Raw genomic sequence first — 20,715 nt, forward strand, 5'->3', positions numbered from 1 at the left:
AGAAAGAGCTGGATTGGTGATGTCCAAGGAGTTAGATCTGGAGGCTGGATTTAGTCATGTGTGTGAGATGTAGGTAAAGGCAGGTTGGTTGGTTTGTTTTTGTTTGTCTGTTTGCACTAGAATATGATATTTTTTTCCTAAGCTATTGATTTGATCTTGTGATCTATCTTTGTGATCTATCTTTGCTGTCCTAACACAGGGCTACAGTTTCCTGTGCATGAACATGAGGAAGTACTTGGCAGAACACTCCCCAGTAGAAGCTCACTTTTTAAATTTTCACTTGCTCTCATTTTCCTGTTGGGACAAAGAGATTTAACAAATGAAGTACTCACCTACTTTCTCTACTACTTCCCCTTCTCACAGCCTGGCTAGACTAACATTTTGTGATGACTAATTCTAAGTGAATTGTATTACGAACCATTGTTATTTGTTTGTTTCAGTAAATGAGGCAGGCATCAAAAATGTACATGGGCCATAAGTAGTGTTGTGAAATCCTATTCTTGTGGAAGTGAGCTGGAGAATGAATTCAACACAGAGCCTCTCTTAGCAGAGCAAGTAGCTGCAGAAAGGAATAGGGGTCAGTAAGAGATGAGACATTTGTAATGGTGCTGTCAGCTGAAGGGACTGACCACAATTTTGGAGACATACCACATGGTAAGAAATTTGTTTTGGCAATGTTTTGGGCAACTTCCGCTCACCATAAATAACTTTAAAAAAATGCATTATTTAAATAAATATTTTTTAGTTTAAATAGCAATCTATGCATTATTCAAATGACAGTTCTGAGGCAATTTATTGAAATGTAAAAGTACTTCAAATTGATTTTGAAACTATCAGCAGCAGAGAGGAAAAATGTGGATAGGAACACCAGTAGGATTATAAAACATTTAAACAAATAATAACGTATTTCATGTCTGTATAGACTTATTTTGTGATTCCCAAAGTACTTATGAACATTAGTAGTTCTTGACACCAACCTTAAGCAAGTCTTCAGTTCATAAACATGATGAGTGGCAAGGTACACATTGGAATTTGTTTTTTCTCATCATCATTTATAAACAAAACAAAATGGAAACATTGTGTTGAGCAGAAATAAAAGGAAAAAAAAAACCGAGTATGCTCTGTAGTAATTATGAACTCATGAGCTACAAACTAAGAGTGTTCAAAGTTGAGCTGTAATGCAGTGAGTGAATTATGTATCTTGCATTACTGATATATTGTACTGTCACTGAGCAATAACTTTTGTGATTTAGTTCTGTAATATTGCATACATTTTCTCCAGCCATTTATATAAGGAGCAGCCTTTGTGTCCCTCATAAGTGAGCCTGGCTCTAATCTGCAACTGATTTACTGCTTTTGCCTTCAGGGCCATCATGTGTGTACTTAGTGGAACTGGTGGACATACCATGTTTTGACATACTGTACAGGAAGACATATATATATATATATTTAGTAAAAATCAGGCTTGCTAAATCTTGAGGTTGCTAATAAAACAAAATTGCATTGACTGAGTAAAAGTTGAGCAAAGTTCTTGAGGTGTGATCCACTATTTAATATCAGATTACAAGCCTCTCCTATTTAACAGAAACTTAAAAGATGGCTGCACATCCTCGTCTATAGGCATGTGTAAAATTACCTTGATTTGAATATGACTACTTCCTGCAGTAGAATGCTAAGGGAAGTCTGGGAAAACTATGTGTGATATCAAATATCCTTTTCTTTGGCCTTCGTCTCCTTGTAAGATCCATATACAGCACTGTGTTTTTCTAAGTTCTTGAGACTGTACTAAGCCACTTTTCCTGCAACAGTAAAATATACTTAACTGATAGCAGAGTACTGATGAAGGCTAATGTTGCTGTTGGATGCACAGAAATATTGCTGGAGGGAGCCCTGTCATGCATTCATGTATGAACACTGAAACTCACATCAGGAGTCTCTGGCTCTTTACTCAGTTCTTATAGAGTTTGAAGCTTGATGTTTTGTGCTGCTGCTCTCACTATGATGTCAGAAAGTCACCCATACAAAATAGATTTTCTGTTTTGTTTCTTTCTTTGTTTGTTTTATATTAGAAATCATTGATTTTCTGGAGTTTCTGGAGTGTTAATAACTACAAAAAAGGAATTTGAAAAAAGCTTATATCAAGGTGGGAATCTTCAAATGAATCTGTTTCCATTTAGAAATTAAGGAAGTAACATTCATATTTGCATAAGATTACAATTTAACACTGTAAGAATGTCTTTATACATTTCTTTTCTCTGATTTCTGCATGTTAAAGTATGTGGGAGAAAATTTTTGTCACAGTGTCATAAAGGTCATTTTGTAGTTATCCTTATTGTGACTGTATTGTTGTGGCTGTTTAGGTCTGTTAAAATGACTAAATGTGAAGTAACTGCATTTTGTATGTTTATATATAATTTCTAAAGTTTTATAGCATAGTGTTTTTCAGTAATATTTTTAAGAGATTTTTTTAAATAAAATTTATGTTAACTTCAGAGTGGTCATGATTTCATTCCTAAATTTGTTTTTTCTGACAGCTTTCAAGTTTATGTAGGCAGTTGCAATTGTATGCTTTGCCTTTAAACGAAAAGGATGCTGACATTAAGTTTATGCTGTGTTGCATTTTGTTGTGCTTCTTTAGATAAAATTACATTGGACGATTTCTCAAGTAATATCAGATATTAAGTGAGTGACTTGGTCTTTTTCTTTTCTCTCTATAAAAGATTTTCATGCCTGGCTTTTTCCTAAAACTAAGAGCATTATAATGTGGGAACTTAACCTGCTAAACCTGGGAGGGAGTGGATAATTGTTGTTGTAGGTGTTCAAATAACAAGCCATTTATACTTTCTTCTGTTTGTTTTCAGCAACTCCTACCACAGCAAATCTGGCAAGTCTGTCCATTTAGCCCACATCTCTATTGTTTACAGGCTAATTGTGGAGTTCAACAACTGTGAATACTATCCTGCACACAGAGTATTACAGTGCTGTTGTCTTGGGAATGTCTTCTTTAAGTAGAATAGAGATTGCATTTATTTGTCTGGGATATATTTTACTGAAGAAATTCTAATTATCTGACTTCCTATGTTATCCCTACAGAAGAGGAAAGGAACTGTAAGAAACAGGTAAGGGAGCTAAGCAGTTGTCAACGTGTAAACAAATAATAGACGAAAAATATTCCCTCCTAAGGTTGCTAGTACTTAAAGAAAGTGAAGGAACCCCAAGATTCTGATAAATAACTTATTTTTCTACATAGGATCCCAGTGATAGAGAGATTTAACTGTTAAATAACACACTTATCAGAGCACTTTGTATCAGTTTTAAGCTGTACACAAGAAGTATTTTAGGACTTTTGGGAATATTTTCTTCAAGCTCTAGGTCACATTTTCAGTGGAATTACTTCTCTAGAAAATCTGATATTTAAACTTTGTTTCTGTAGTTATTAAAATATATGTAGTAAATATTGTGCATCTGCAGCCTGCACCAAGAAAACAAAACTCAGTGTTTTTAGCATGTCAGTACTTTTAAAATCTTTATTGACTTAAAATATCCCATCTTCCTGATATCTTCCTTTCAGTTATAGAGGAAATCTTCCTCCAAAATGAAACTCCCAAAATGAACATGAAACATGCCCCCACAGAATCCGGTGTAGGCCTCTTGTACTACAAAACAGCAGACCAGTTTTACTCATCAAGCAATTCCATGGAAGACACAGAGATCTGTGTTCATGAACTTATTTGCATGTTGACAGACTGTGTTTCAGTGTAACTGGTTTATTCAAATCACATTAGCAGGAAATACAGACAAAAAAAAAAAAAATTGCAAAGAATGAAGTCATTTGCAGCCTTATCTAAAATCTCTTACATGTAGTCTGTTCTTTCTGAAAGCCTGTAAATCCTGGAAATCAGAACAGAAGCTAGAGAAAATGGCATTAAAATAGTGCTCCAAAGTCAGAGACTGTAGATAGCTTAAGACCCTCTTAGAACATCCAGCATATGAAAGTCACATGCATCTTGGTACAGACTTCATAAAGCCCATTTTTTAGTAAATGATAGAAGATTGCCCCCAGGTAAGTCTTTCTAATATGTTTTGTGGATTTTAACCATCTTTAGAAGGGTTTCCTTTTTCAAGATGATGTTACAAATATATCTGTATTATAAGATCTTACGCATAAGAACTGACTCTGTAATGTCTGTATTTTGAAAGAGAGTTGCATAATTAAAAAAAAAAAAAAAAGAAAGGATTATCCAGTGTTCTGTAGTTTTGGTGAGGCAAGACTAGTACAGTCACATTTAAAAAAGAACCTCCTACACAACCACTTCTACTTCAGACTTGTCATCTTGTAAATGCAATATAACTTCACAGCTTTTGAAACCTATTACTAATTTAATAACATCATGAGAAAGTAAAATTATATATAAAATAACTGAATGCTCATCAAATTTTAACAGCTGTGTCTCCAAGAAAGTTTGTAAACAGAATTGATTTACGAAGAAGTTTAAACGTATCCATGTTAAAACCATTCCAGATCTTCTTATTACAAGCATTTAATAAAATGAACTGTTTGAAAGAGGGAAGGGGCATGAACGTAACAAAGAACAAGTTATGTTATTTATTCTACCCAAAGCTAAAATTAAAGTAGAATAATTAGGAAAAAAAAAAAAAAAAAAAAAAAGAGGGAGAGATTAAATAAGGTAAAAATCTGAAGAAAAATAAGGATGTGATTTTAAAATGTTTAGTAATAAAATATATGCTCACATAAGCAAAAAAAAAAAAAAAAAAAATCTGGCAAGCTTAATTCTGTGAGTTGCCATTTCTATAAGCTGTCCTTCAACATGATTAGATCTTTACTGTGCATCCTCTCTCTCTCCTGCATTAGCAAGGTGACTTGCTGGAGGATGAATACACCAAACTTCTGGTGTTCCTGGAGTAACCTAGAAATAATAGAATGGGATTTTCTAATGATAGGGTTGGGTTCCTCCATTCCTGACTTTTTCCTTTCTCTTTCTGTTCTGACTCCATCTTCTGTACATGATTACATTTCTCTGTTGATAGCTTCTTCCAAACTTCCCACATATTTTTCTTATCATTCAAATTTACGCAAAATGAAATTCACTCATGTTTTCTCCAAGTCAGTCTCCAGATTCAAACCCTATACCCGGATGTTTTTGCCTTACCTTTCTTTTGATCACATTTGATCTTTCTACCTATGAGTCAAACGATTTTGTGGTTATTTTCTAGAAAGAGGTGACAGAACATTCAAGGGACATTAAAAATGAGGTCTAAGAGGAGAATTTGCTATATCCTGAAAATGTTGGCAAGAGTGTTTTCCACATTCATTTTAGTCTTCATTGTTCAGGTAGGCAGACTTTTTTCAAGAGTTTCACCAGGAAAAATCTGTGGACTATGAGCTCAGACATTTGAGGAACATGAGATTTGGAACTTTCAAACATGTTCTTGCAGATGTGTCAAAATTCTTGCACATTTTCATTTCTTCCTTCTCTGTAAATAAGCAAGTGTTGATTGCTCCTTAGCCAACAATAAATAGGGTAGCAACAAAAAAATTATTTAAAGTCAGTTTCCTTCTACCTGAATCCTATAGTTGCGTCTCCTCAGCTGAGCCTCAGAAGTTGCTGTACTGACAGCATTTTCTTTCTTGAATGCTGCTGTAAAGAGTAACTGGAATAATTTTGGTAACACTTACCATTACTAAAATGTACAGTAGAAACAACCAAAATCTGGCAAGAACTGAAAATGGAATTTCCTAGTAGGAAGACTCATCATTTATAAAAGATGACAGTTCAACATGTGGTATTTGTATACTGAATGAACTTCAAACTAAATTTTAGCAGCTACTGTTTGAAAAAGAACATGAATAACTATGAGAAGGAAGTCTCCCTTTCATGTACCTGCTCAGGCTGCAGTCAGAATCTCAATGATTTTATACCAATGATCTCTGGTGTAGCAGATCTTGTGGCATAATCAGAGACTTTTAGTCCTGGTTTGCAGGTTGACAGTTCAGGAACAACAAGTAGGGCAGGAACACGAATTAAAATTGGTGTTCTATGTCTTTCTGACCTGAACCTTAGGACAGGGTGATTGGACACCTGTCCAATGTTTTTGTGCTGACACACCTGCAAACTATTTTTATCCATAAAGAAATAGATTTTTGAAAATGAAAGCTCTTCAAATGCAAGAAAAAAGCACCAGTGCTTTGTTTGTCTTGGCCTAGATCTCAAGTTATCTGTTATGTCCATACTAAGCATTCGTCTTATGTTCTCTGCTTGAATGAAAAGCTATAATTTTGCATATTTATAAGCATTTTTTTTATCCTCTAATTTCCTGTTCTTAAACTTTCTGCTTCAAAAGTGCCTTTTTAAGATTCTGTTTTCTCCTTGTGGTCATTGTTGTAATGCATATAAATTCTAATGAAGGAATGTTGTCACTATATACATGGCACAGAGGGCTTGAGATTGGTCCCCAGTGGTCTCAGCAAAAATCCATAGTGTCAAGTCATTCAGTAGAGAGTCATGATCAATAATCTGTCAGCATAAAATCAGATGTCATTTTCTCCATCACAGTATAACTCAGAAGACACAGCAGGGACAGCTGTACTTTGTGCAAGATTTTCTGTGCAAAGCATATAAAAATATTACTGAGGCCTACATTTAAAAAACGCAAATAATTTGTGTTGCATCAAAAGAGAATAAGATGAAGAACAGATTTGGAATGCTTTTATTATTTAGCTGTCATTCATACCAGTCAGTAGCTAAATTCTGGAGTATTTAATGTTTATTCTTATAGCTCTGGATAAAACACTAAGGGAAGTGTATGTGTCTTTCAGATGCTCTGTGGAATTTAAGACACATTTTTTATTTACAGAGAGTTTGTTAATGGATCTTCAGTCCTTTTAATGTTATTATATGCCTTTTTATTGGTCACTGATATTTACAGACAGGATTAATATATTTTTTTCTATTAAATAGTCTCAATTCATTACTGAAGTAGTATCAAGAATCCTGTATTTTACTCTGTCAAGAACACGTCTGCACACTTTAAAGGTCTTCCAATCAGTCATCTATAAAATTTTGCTACTGAAACAATCAGGCTTAGGTTATGACTATGAGTATGATATTATGACTATGATTATGAATAATATTAATTATGGTAACAAAGAAGAATTCTGAAAGTACAACCATTCTTCTTAACCTTAAACATTACAATTAAATGCTATAACTGCATTTACTTTTCACTTGACATCAATGGGTCTTCTGATACATTTTGAGACAGAAGGAAAAATTCAGACGTGTAAACTCACTAAGACAAGCTACAGATGTTCTTTACAGTGATCCTTTATTTTAACCTTGGACTTGGCTAAAAGTCCCCTTGGAGAGAAGTGAGAATCATGGAGAATTTGTCTTAATGGGATGTGAAAATCAAGGTAGTATAGGGCATGGGGAAAAGCATGTATGGGATGATTTGTGTTGTAAGCTGGAGTTTAAAAATGATGAAATGTTTGTCAAAGTAATTCAGAGCTTTTTTTGATATGTGAAAAAAATTCTTTGGCTTGGAGTGGGTTACTTAGCAGAGTGAGGAAACATTTTGGAAGGAGATATATGACAAAGTACACGATTTACCTTTGATGTTCAAAACTACATCTGTCCATTTTGTTGCAATCCTCACTATTGTTTACAGATCCCTCTGGTTTCATAGAGTCTACTATTAAACAAGTAATCTTCTAAGGGTCAGAAACATGTTCGACTGTGCGCTTTTCCCAAAGGCCGTCCTAACTGCTGTTCATAAATAATACATTTCTGTAGTCAACACACTATTGTTTGTCCCAACATAAGTCTCCTTTTTTTCAGACGATAATCACTAAAACCATGTGTGTATGTGTGCTAAATTCCTTTTTCTAAGAAATATGAGAAAACCTCCTGTATGGATGGTGGATTTGTTGTCACATTAGCTGTCAGTAAATAGTCAGAATTTTGGCTGGACTACCAAACTGCCACACCGGCATTACAGTGCATGGCCCATGCGCCTCTGCTTAGAAATTAGGCCTCTGAAACTCTGGGCAGCAGACACTTTTGGAAAAAATGAATGAAACTTAGTTGATCAGAAAGAGAAACTGTATATATGATTCAAAAAATGAGTCTGAAAACCAAGTGTGCAATATGATTTCTATGCTTAAACTTAGTCAAGTGTGATGCAGAACCTCATAAAATTAGGTAGTAATAGATATACACTAAATATTAATAATAACAACCATAATAATAATGAAATATATACAGATACTATTAAAATATTGCCCATATATATTGCAAGGAATATATAGAATGGTGTTATTTTCTCTGTACATTAAAAATAAGACTGCATATAAAAAAAATCTGGTCTTCCAAATGCTTACAATTATGCAAATTTCATATTAATTAGAAATTATATGGTGGCTTCTTGAATCCTTTACATCGATTTGAGGATGACTAAGCTGAGTGGTGCTGTTGATACAATAGAAGGAAATTGTGCCATTCAAACGGACCTTGACAAGCTTGAAAAGTGGGCCCATCTGAGCCTAATGAGATTCAACAAAGAAAAGTACATGCTGTTGCACTTGAGTTGGAACAATCCCAAATATGTCTACAGATTGGGAGAAGAGCTCAATGAGAGCAGCCCTGCAGAGAACGACTTCAGAGTTCTGGTGGGTGAAAAGCTGGACATGAGCCAGCAGTGTGTCCTTGCAGCCCAGACAGTGATATCCAGGGCTGCGTCCACAAGGAGGGATAAGTGATTGTTCCGCTTCTACTCTGCCCTTATGAGGGCAAACAGAAAATAACCAAATGTATATGTTTGAAGTGGGTATTCCTTCAAAATGCAATTATGTTACTATGTAATTATATTGAATAAAGTAAGAGTCAATGAACTAACACCTTTACTGTACCATGTAGCTACTCATTGCATCATGGCTTGGTGCTTCTAACTGTCCTACAGAAAGTTCACAGGGTAGGGAGGTGCAGCATTAGGCTAAACTTTTCCTGAGTTCTTAAGCCCCAGGTCTCAGCCTAGTCTGAAGAAGCATTAGAAGGATGACCTTCAATACAACTGCATATGCCAAGATTCAGGATGAGATTTCTCTAAACCAGCGAATACTCTGCAGATCTATTCATCTGAATATACATCTAGTCTTTTTTATATATATAATTATACAGAAACAATAATATACACTAAATAAAAGAATGAATTCAGTTAAAGTAAATAAGTTAGTACTGCCAAACTGTACCATCCTTTTTAAATGTACTGAATTTCTATGCCCAAATAGGAAGCATTCGTAGAAGTAAACAACCATCAATCTGACTCAGATAGTGATTATGACCACAAAATGTCAATGGTTAGCAGTGAAGCTGCAAGGAACAGAAATAGTGGTGCTGGGTGACTTAGATTTGTCATTTTCCCAAATAAACTAGATAAAAGTCATTTAGAGGCATAGTTTTGGGTTTTTGTTTTTGAATAAGAAAAATCACTTACTTCTTGGAGCAATTACTCAGAAAACTTATGAGAATAAAAACAATCCTTGATTTGATTCTAGGAGGTGCAGAGATCCAGTTCTTAAGTATAGTTATCAAGGAAACATTTCTCCAGATTGAGATTAAAATATCAAATTAACTGTCTCTGGTGGATGAAAGGAGAACCAGAAAAATGCACAACGTATTGTTTACCTTTCAGAAAGAGAATTATATTAAAGTGAGAATGCTACTAACAAGGACATTAAAAGTAGCTGATAAAAGCAGGAAACTGAAACTGCTTACAGTTAGCACATTTGAGATTCATTATATATGCAGAGTTTAATGGCAAAAGAGATTATTACAAAGTGGCATGCTGTTTAGGAGTTTAAATTATGTCAATAATTTTAGAAATGGAAGAAATGGCAAATTGAACGTAAAATATTAGGAAGATAAATTGAAATGATCAACCTCTTTTGTATTATTATTTCATATATATATCAGAAGGTTCCTTATAAAAGGTGGACAAATACTTCAGCTGACTAAAAGATAGCTGAGAGTGTAAAATGTGTGAATGAATAGGAAACAAATACTGGCTATTTTTCCCCCAATATTAAAGGCTACTAATAACATTGTCAAGCTGCACATTTTACAACATGCATACTATACAATATGAAAATACAATGCAATAATACAATAGGAAGATTTTTTTCATCTGTTGAATAATGAGATTATGAATTTTATATATATATATACACATATGTATTTAGAAGGAAAAACACTAAGGAATCTAGAAAACAATTAGAAAAAAAATATGGCAACAGGTCCACTGGCGTCAACTGAAGATGATAGTCTGCAGGCAATTGGCATCTCTGGAAGTTCTTAAACCACTGTTTGCTGGAAGTTTGTTGGAGTTTATATAAAGGAACAGAGTCCTTTTGTGTACTTGCACTGTTTTGTATATGTTTTTACTCAGAATCAATTATTGGATTACCTTAGAGATACAGAATCATAAACTAAACAGCCCCTGCTTTCAGGCAGTGCTACATTTTTTAAAGTCTGATGTTAAAGCCATACAGCATGGAGAAAACAGATTTCTGAACTGCTGTGATAAATTTTGTTCTTCTTGTTAAAAGAAAAAGATAAAAAATCAAAAAAAATGCAGCTGATATTCATATAGCCAAAGCTACAAAAGAGCACTGTAAATTCTTTATTCCACAGAAAATAACCATATTATCATGAGCTATGATATTTAATCTAAATCACAAATGTTGTTTCCTAACTTTCCTAGCATTTTGCATGTGGTGAGACACTGGTCTGCTAGCTGATAATTAATTCTTCTGAAAACAGAGACTAGAGAATTTGTTTTGCAAATTTAATTCCTAGGAAGACTCTAAGATGCTGAAATACATGCAGAGGTTTTCAACAAAATCCTTCTCATTTGTTTTTATTAGTATTATTCTTACTGTTTACATTGGTGTCATATATTTTAGAATCTGTTTAGGACTGAGAATGTTTGGTACTTCAGGAACAAGAAATGTCGGTTCTCAGAAAGGAAATTAAAGCTGACTTCACACAGTCTGTAGTGGCGGTAGTGGGAGAAAAGATATAACTATGCTTGAATTTATTTTACTTAAATCTTATAGCACTATCTTGATATTTTTTTTAATCATTTTGCAAAAGTGCAGATTGAGGCACAAACTTATATTGCACCAAATCACCCAGCTAAAATAGTGAAGCGACAGTTTTAGTGAATACTAAACATCCAGAAAGATCTGTGTGTAAAGCACACAAGTCCAAAGGCTGTTCAAGACACCACACCAGATACTGTGTTGACATTTAGAAATATTATGCATTTAACTGGTAAATTATTATCTGTTGGTAGGACCAGGAAATCTCCTTTCTCTGGATTGTCTCCTACTTCACAGGTCAGTGAGGCATGATAGTAATGATTATAAAAGATAATAGTAAGATAGGTAATTCTATCTATGGTATTTTGTAAAGGTCAAGGTACCATAGAAAATAATGATAATAACAATAATTATAATCTAGAGAGACTGATCTTCAAATATCTCCTTGTGAAAAAAAGTCTTGAAAAGGAACTTTCCACTTTTGCCCAAATAACATAAAGCATGTTTCCATTAGCATCCAAAACAGCATAGAATAGTACTGAATTTATACTCTCTTTTACAGGTCCAATCTCATAGAAATAGCTTTAACTGGTATTTAACACTCAAGTTTGAGAAAAACGTCTACTTTTTTTTAGAGAAAGAAAAGTGGTTATCCACTGCAGTGTTTCACTTTGTTGCATGACTTCCTTCATGAGAGCTGACTTTTGCATGTTCATATATCTTCCTGGAAGGACTCTGTGAGGGATGGTGCTGGAATGAAGTGAGTTCAGATGAGTGGGTGGATTTTCAAGGATCATTTCCTCCAAAGTCAAGAATGGTTCATATCTATCAAGGAAATCAAGTGAAGGTGGATAAAAAAGGAGATCCTGACTGAACTCAAACTACGCTTGTGGATCAATACCTACAGAGGAGATCCAAGTGCAGTTTACCCTCAGAGCAGATGAGTAATCCTGTTGTGCTCAGATCAGAGTTAAATAGATGTGAAATACGTAGCCCATGCTGCACAGAGCAGGGAAAGTGTTGTTAGGACTGAGACGATGCTTTGGAGACAGTTGTCTGGGGTGCCCAGCGTCCAGCATACTCAGTATAAGGACTGATCAGTTGTCCCCAAATTCAAGAGCAGGCTTCAATTCATTCCTCGGGGCTTTTGATCAGAAAAGCATAGAATTATATTAACAGCAGATGTATGTACTTTGAGTATTAGCCTATCCCTTCGCATTCTGTACCCAATTGAGTGCATATACATCATACTTACTACAGATTAGTCTTAGATTTGATATTTTTGTCCATGTATGTTTATCACTTACTGCTAAGAAATTCTTGACCTTTATTAATAACTATACAAAACAAATTAAATTGACTCATAGATTTTTTAATTTTCAATAAATAAAATTATTTTTCACAAAGTGAGAGTTCTTACTTTTTTACCTATTCAAATGCAATAGTTAAATATATCAACTAGAAAAACATGAAATATTGAAATTATACAGTCTATGTCTAAACTACAACTTTTCTGTCATCTACTTTTTCTACAAGAAATGTTTAAGTTTCTTATCTGAGATCCAAGTAGTCAGAAAGTGGCATTCATAAGGGTTATGGACAACTCTTGTTTTCTTTCTTCTCTTCTCTGGCACAGGGCTCACCTACATACAAATACCTTTATCAGTAAACTCATACTGATTTACAACTTCTCATATCTCCTGTAAACTGTCTTATATGAAAAAACATGTCTTCTAGCATAAAATGCTCTAGCTCACTTTGGGACGTAAATAATTAAAATAAATAGAACTCTTTTCTGATCTGTTTAGGGTTCATAAAAGCAAGTTTATATCTTTGAGTGTTGTGTGAGCGGAAAAAGGAATAAAGGATTGATGCGTTATTTTAGTATAATTTGTAGGAGTAGAGACTATATAAAACTTGAACAGATTGAAAATCATGCAATCAAATTTATTTTCCTCAGCATATTGGGAATCATAAACTATAAAGAGTACATGTGCAGTGCAATCCAAATAAATAATTTCTCAAGGCATTTAGACACGTCAAAAATTGTGGTTAAAGGGAAGGCAAACAAGCATTTACAGATATGTACGCTTCAAGCATGAGAATAAATGTACCACACCTCTTTCTCTATCCTGGTTCCCAAGGATTCTTAAGAAACTGGATTCAACCACTGTACTATTCTCTTCTCTGCCAGAGAAGCTTCGTTCAATATGACATTTAGAAGGCAAACATTCTGTTATGTGATTTGTAACTTCAGACAGGATTTGCTAACCTATATTTTTTCTCTAAATATTAGTAAATCCAAGCTGTAAACATGCTTAAAGCTTTTGATACTTAAAGGTGAACTGGAATTTACTTCAGGTGATTGATTTTAATGCATGAATGACTTTCAAATGCAGTATTATATTGTCCTTCTAAAATAAATTAGAGCAGTTTTATAGTTAACTTTAAAGGTTACCTGCTAATTATCTATGCTGAACATTTTCAAATGATGTGACGTCTTTCATAGTGTGACACTGGCTCCAACAGTTGTTGGAATCAATGAAATTTGTAATTGAAACTATGGCAAATAGTAGAATTGTACCTGTAAAAAGGAACAATGCTAACTACTAAGCTGACTGCTTTGTTTATGCATTATATCATTATATTATTTCTTAATATTTTTGGTTTTGTTGTTTTTTTCCCCCTTTTTAATGGTTTTCTGAAAATTACTACAAAAATAAAATATATTTCCTCATTTTCACTTATTTTGGAAATACTTGATAAGATTTAAATCAAACCATTTGCAAAAACAGTTGTGGAAATCTAGAAATACTATAGTGGCATGAACTCATTCTTTAGCTAAAATACATGAGTAGGGCAGATGCATTTTAGCCAACAGTGAAACACATACAGGGAAAAATTTGAGGATTACATGGGTTGAAAAAATAATACTCTTTTGCATAAAATTTTGAAAATACTAATCATTTTCCAGAGCCCACCTGAAGATTTTCTAGCTAGAGACTAAAATAAAGACATTCAAAATTAATAGTTATTTCTAAAAGTCTGGGCTTTACATAACATCCATTCAAACAAGCATCTAATTATAAGAACCTTTTTTACTCTTTCTCTGTTTCACTTTAAAATTTCTCATCAGATCAGCAGTATCCTTTTATATCATATCATTTTACCTTAGCCCTTCCAATTAATAACTGAAGTAAAATGGTATTTCCAAATGAGGGAAGTTTTGAGTCACTTGAATAATTATGCAGAAACTAACTGTTTTTCCATAAGAAATGAAAAAACTGGGGGGGGGGGGGGGGGGGGGGGGGGGAGGGAAAGAATGTAGGGCTAAATTGTACTGTAGAGACCCAACACTGTTTTGGAGATATTTCAGAACTTCAGATTTCAGAGCAAGGAACAGAGCCAGGAGGCTTTGCAGCATCTCGCTGGCATGGGCTCTGTGCCCCTGCAGAGCAGCTGGTGACTGCAGACTGGAGTGTGAAGCTACAGACCTGCACTGTGAGCAGCTTTGTGGGACCAAATGTTGGATTTAGAATGATGGGTGTGTTACTTACTTGTCCTCATGCAGGCAGCTAAAACTTACTTTGACATTTATTAATTTTTATGAGATATATGTCTATGTATAGTAGATAAATTGAAATAATATTTAGCTAACTCTCCTATGCAAATGATCTGCAAAATTGTTGCATACTTAAAGCTATGTCACATTGTAAATTGACCTCAAGCTCTTCATAGTTTTTTTCTTACATGAGATTCAGGAGTAGGAACTGGAAGCAACTCATGATGCTATAAAGTATCTCAAAGAACCCAATGGTTATGCTCTTTTTCTCTTACTCTCAAAGTTGGACACCATGACTAAAGTTAGATCTAACTCACGGTATATAATGAAATGTAGTTGGTTCTATAATTAAAATGGACAGATCCACTACCATTTTCATGGATTCATTCTGCAAATGATTTTAGTTTACCTGAATGTTATCTAAAGAGAGGGATAGAAATTTGTCTGAAGCGGTTTTAAATTGGTAATTGTTGATACATTTGGAAGAGGTAGTTCTTCTCTTTAGTAATGATTATTTAAAAAAAATAAATAAATCATTTCTTTCTTACTTTTTTTTTTTTCTTAGAGTCATATTATTTCCATTTCTTTTACATGAATTGACCCAGGGGCTCTATTTGTGTTGCTTGATAGAGTTCAAGAGAAAAAGCCTAAAAATTTTGAGACACATTTCTTAGCTTTTTAAGGCAAGTCTGACTCTAGTGTAATATTCTTTGTTTCTTTTTGTCATTGAGGATTAAAATATTCTGGTTTTCTAAATTTTCTGGAAATATTTTCTTATAAACTAGAAATACATCACTGTGTTGGAGAAGAACTTTGGGATCTATTACTAGGTGTATGCTTCACTTTTTTAAATGTGCTGTTTGCTGAGTGTTATTCTGTATTTGCACAGAGTGCTGCAAGAAGCTATATAAACCCCTGGAATTATGTGTGTGCACTATCAAAACTATCAACATAAATCTGTCTGCTTATTCTGACTGAAGAACTGATTCTGAAATCTAGTAGGATAATGATTAATAACATCTCAGAGGGTAACAAGAACTAAGCCTCTTACACATGCTCCTTTTCTCCCGATTTCTGTGAAAAATAAGAGGAAGTAAATCTTTAAAAAAAAAGGTGTTTTATTAGCATTATGATAGGTTTAGATTCCTGACATAATCATTTAAAAAAATCTTTCCCTGTATATTCCAAAGACTTTTATGTTTGTTTGTTTTGTTTTGTTTAGCATACGTACATTGCTCTTAAAGCAATGCCTCCTATTTATACCCATGGAAACTATAACAGATACAAAAAGAAAAAAGACCACTGTTTGAAAGAAAGTTCCGAGCTACAAAGCACTATTTTTTCAATGTAATTATCACCATTAGCTGTGCAATTTTGCACGTGATGAACAAGAGCCTGCATGCATGAGCAGAGGTGACCCCTTATTTCACAGCTGCTATGATGACATTCTTGCTGAAACACACAGTCACTGCCTCGATGTGCTCACAACCATTATTTGATGTCCATAAAAGGCCTACAAGGATCAGTGAATGTCAGTGGGTGCACTTTTTTCTACATGGAAGAATTCAGTGCCACACCTTTGCTTCATACACACTTCCATGTCAGATTCCAATCTGTCAGGCAGCCCCTCTGCTGCCATCTGTCAGACAGAAAAAAAATGTAATGGAATTTCTGTGGAAAAGTTCAATGTCTGCTGCCATGCCACCAACATCTGCTCTGGTATCATGGGCCAACATAATAAAACAGGAGGCATTACTTTTGGAGCAGACCACATGTGTGGTAACTAAGATTACACTACAATATCAGAGGTCATCAAGATACCAGACCTGATCACATTAAAGAAAATCATTATTGGAACAGTAAAATATATCAGAATGACAGAGCTTCTTTGAATTACAAATGTGGTAGTATTAATCTTAGAGTGCATTTCACAGCTGTCTACCTTTTAGGTTTTGCAGTCTTTCCAGTATGGTTACAAATTAAAATTCCATCCTAAATTTGGTTCTGTTGCCACTATCCCAGCAGATATCTGGGTGGTTGAAATCCCCCATCAGGACAAGAGCCCGCAAGCGTGACACCTGCTGTAGCTGAAGTAAGAAGACCTCATCAAAAGGCTCACCATGATCAGGTGGCCTGTAGCAGACCCCAGCCACTAGATGCCCTTTAGTGGACTGATCTTTGATTTTTACTGATAAGCTCTTGACCTGTTCGTAGCTGTTCCTCAGACACAGTTCTTCACAATCTATCTACTTCCTAACATAAAGGGCAACTCTGCCAACTCTTGTCCTGTGTTTTTGCATTTGTTTGTTTGTTTGTTTGTTTGTTTTTGGTTGGTTGGTTTTTTTAATAGCCAAATTCTTTATTAAAAGCATTAATGGATGAATGAAAACAGTTTTAAGTATTCCCCCCTTTTTTTTTTTTTTTTTTTTTTTATTCCTGGTAACTTTGTAGGGGTTTGTAGGGGTTTCAATAAAACAAAGAGCTGCCTCTTTGCCCTGCATGATATACTTGAAGAATACTGTCTACTTCATTTCACAACTCTTTGACCAGGATTAGAGAGAGTTTCCTACTTCATTGATTTCCATTCCAATAATCAATTTTGCTCTTGCAGACATAGCACTACTGTGAATATTCAGCTGTTCAGATGTAACTTAGGAAGCTGGTGTAGCTTCATTTAGAGCACACGAGTATGGGGAAAATCGATATGTTCTCACATGACCTAAGACTCACTACTATGCTTAAACTGATAATCAATGCTTTGTAACCACAAATTCTTCTGAAGCACCATGTGCCAGGCAGTGTTTAACACTTTAGAGGGCTCAGTGCCTCCTCCCCAGAAGGTACTTCCTGGTTATCAGTCAGTAAAGGACTAATCTCTAAAGAACAGTAAGTCCAAGATGCAATCTCTTTAGTGAAACTCTATGACAGTTATCAGCCCCTTACCTATTGAATTGAAAATCTATTTCCAAGAACCTGTGAAGGAGAGGGAAAGAACTCCTTACCATTGGGCAAGAGATCTCAATGATCACTGGTATAAGCCCCACCAGTTAGGCTGTCTCAGCAATAAATCAGAGATACTAAATGTTTTTTTCCCCTCTCTATTTCTCATTGCATCAGAAAGAAATTTAATATTAATTATGGTAAAATTCATCACAAAAGAAAGACCACAAAGCATACTTTATCTACAGTCCTTCTTTCCTCATTTTTTCTTAGACTTATGCAGATCAGCATGTAAGTAGTAGGTCACATTTAGAAAGCCCAAACATAGATTGCAGCACCCTCACCTGGGACAGGTTGCTGAGTGGAATGCAGTGTAAAGGCTTATATCAGGAGAAGCTGTAGCACAATATCTTATCTGCTGCTTATGTATAATGCCTACACCCACACACTTTTAAAGAAATTATATATCTCACAACCCTATTAAAACCTGTAAGTGTTGTGTGAAGCACTGGAACATGCTAAGTTTCATGTGATGCAGAATGTCCTGAAATAACCTAGTACAACCTCAAGTGAGATGATGATACAAATGTAGCCTGCAGGGAGATACAGCTTAACTAATCTTGAAAATCATAGAAATTATTCAATCAATTCTGGACTGCTTAATGGAGAAATTTGGTGGCAAATCAGAGTGACTGGCCAGTACCTAATAATGAAAGAATCAGATGATTTTGAAGGTCAGAAAGCAGGATATTTCCATTGGTAAAATCACATAGGGAGGGAAAGATCTATGATGTAATTCATTTCTCATTTTTCATATGAATGTTAGCAGTGATACCACTCATGTGGAGACAGAAGAAAACAGGATTTGTTTTCCTTCTTATACTTCTATTAATTTATTTATTTTTGCTCTGGAGTCAAATGGGGGGAATTTTGTAAAACTGTAATGAAGGAAAGCATCCCATACAGTGGCCAGACATACTGTCTTCACATTGCTCTGAGTTCTTGTCAGCCAGTTAGGAATTTAGACTCTGATCTCCTGCCCGATGGCACAGTGAACTGCCACAAGGTTGTCTGGCTGGCTCCAGTTAAAACCTTTCAAAGCTTTTGCACTTTTAACAGACTGAAAATCTTCTTGAGTCTTTTGCAACTGCTTTGTCACCCAACAATCTCCAGGCGTTTTTCTTGTCAAGCAACCCAACGCTAAACATGCTGTTTTCGTTTGACCTATATTACAACGCAAAGCTACTTGGTTCTTTAACTCACTGCCAAATAAAGCTGTTGTTATCTCTGGATGGATAAAGGGAACTAGGCCAAATGGTACTAAAGTCTCATGGATGAAATGAGATTAAACCAGTTCTATCTCACCTTGTTATATGCTAATTATACATGCACTGGTCAGCAGAACTCACTGTCTGTCTAATCATATATCTAGAGGTCCATTAAAAGTGACTATTGTCCGCAAATTAATATCCAGTGAAAAAGATTAATCTGCATAGGGCTTATGGCTTATGCCTGTCCTTTTCTCTCTTTTTTTTCTTTTCAAGACATTTTCAGGGCATGATACATAATATATAAAATTTCAGTGTGCGTTTAAAGCACAAGAGGATTTCTCCCTCTCACTTTTTTCTTTTTTTAAATTCAAAATGACTTGGCAAACACAATTGCAATGCAGATCTACAACCAAGTCAAAGAACTACCTCTTGTTTCTTTTTTAATTAACTCTTGGCAGTACTGTTAAAGAAAGCATTACTCAGAGAGCTGGAGTCATGTTAGTATCAGAAACCCCTCCAGGGCATCAAACAATGCTGAGAAGTTTCTGCAGAAGACTTTTTGGAATAGTTGCTCACTTCACATCTTTTCTGTCCATGCAACAAAGACGTAAAATGGTTGATTTGTAAATAAACTCAGTAGGCAAGTTAGTTTGGGTTGTTGAGAAGGGTGGGAGTAAGGAAGATTTGAAGTTTAATAAATTCTGGGCTACACTATTTGAAAACACAGCCAATGGAGAAATCTGCAGATGAAAGCAAGATGCAACCAGGAAATATACTGCTCTTATCTGGCTGCCCCAGCATATCCTAGGAAACCCAGGCCTAGGCTTCCTGGCTCCTTTCCTTCCTTGGCTCCACCTTCTCTTTCATTGATATTGGGACACAAGAGCAAAACATGAGCATGTGAAGAAAAGATGAGACCTCTTATTTTCACGTCTGACCAGCTGCCCTGGAGAGAGCACCTGCTGCTCAGCAGGTGAGAGGGAGACATGAAGCCATACAGATCCCCTGTCCTAAAGGAGGATGGAGTAAAGCAAAAGTTCTGAGAAGAGACTGAGCACATAGATGTCATGAGTGAAGGAAAGATTTAGGAGTGTGTACGTGGAAGAGAGAAAGACTAGAACAGGAGGGCTCTCATAAATATACGTTTAGCTGAAACAGGTGTGAGGGAGGTGCAGGGGAAAATGGAATTAAAACATTAAAATAGGCAGTTTTATGCCTGGTCTTTTGAATTTCAAATGGTCTACAAGTCAGGAGCAAGAAGGAGAGTAAGAACATACACAGTCTGACAGGCAGAAACCTGAACAAATGCCAGAGTTTCAGGCAGTGTAATTTCTTTGGAACAGGACACATATGGAATAAGTTGTCATCAAAGCAATGAGCATTAGCAGATGTCTAGACATCTTTATGAAAAGAGAAGCACTGTCGGGTGTAGCATGACACAGCAGGGAGGTGAGGCTGCATTTAAAAGTGGACTGTCTTTTTTCCAGAATAACAGTTCCCTGTGTCCTTAGAGGAATAGAATGGCATTATTCTGGAAATTTAACTGCTGTTACAATTACAAATGAGTATTTCAAATTACTCAGAGATCTTTCAATCAGAACTGGAAATGCAGAACTTTGAGGTTTTCTAGCAGACACTTATCCTTGTATTCCTATTAGAATGAACCATTAGAACATTTTGTTTCTGCCCCAGCATATTATCTGTGTTCAGTTTCACTAATTTACTTTTGGATACCATGTATTTCCTATATTTTCCTGTCTAGGAAATACATGGTACCATCATCATGTACATGACATATCAGCATGTGGAATATGCATCTTTGA

General features: G+C 35.1%; 1 long non-coding RNA gene across 2 annotated transcripts in view; it reads left to right on the forward strand.

The window, feature by feature from the left end:
- Nucleotides 1-407: 407 nt before the first annotated feature.
- Nucleotides 408-20,715, forward strand: part of LOC107050376 — a 43,778-nt gene continuing 23,470 nt past the window's right edge. The window contains exons 1-4 of one of the 2 annotated variants that reach the window (XR_005843543.1): nucleotides 408-654; nucleotides 2,070-2,143; nucleotides 2,862-3,119; nucleotides 3,572-4,063. This is a non-coding gene — a long non-coding RNA (uncharacterized LOC107050376). The remainder of the gene's footprint in view (nucleotides 655-2,069; nucleotides 2,144-2,861; nucleotides 3,120-3,571; nucleotides 4,064-20,715) is intronic. The other variant, XR_005843544.1, reaches the window with a different exon arrangement.

This window comes from Gallus gallus, chromosome 1 (assembly GCF_016699485.2).
Source record: "Gallus gallus isolate bGalGal1 chromosome 1, bGalGal1.mat.broiler.GRCg7b, whole genome shotgun sequence".
Taxonomy (NCBI): domain Eukaryota; kingdom Metazoa; phylum Chordata; class Aves; order Galliformes; family Phasianidae; genus Gallus; species Gallus gallus.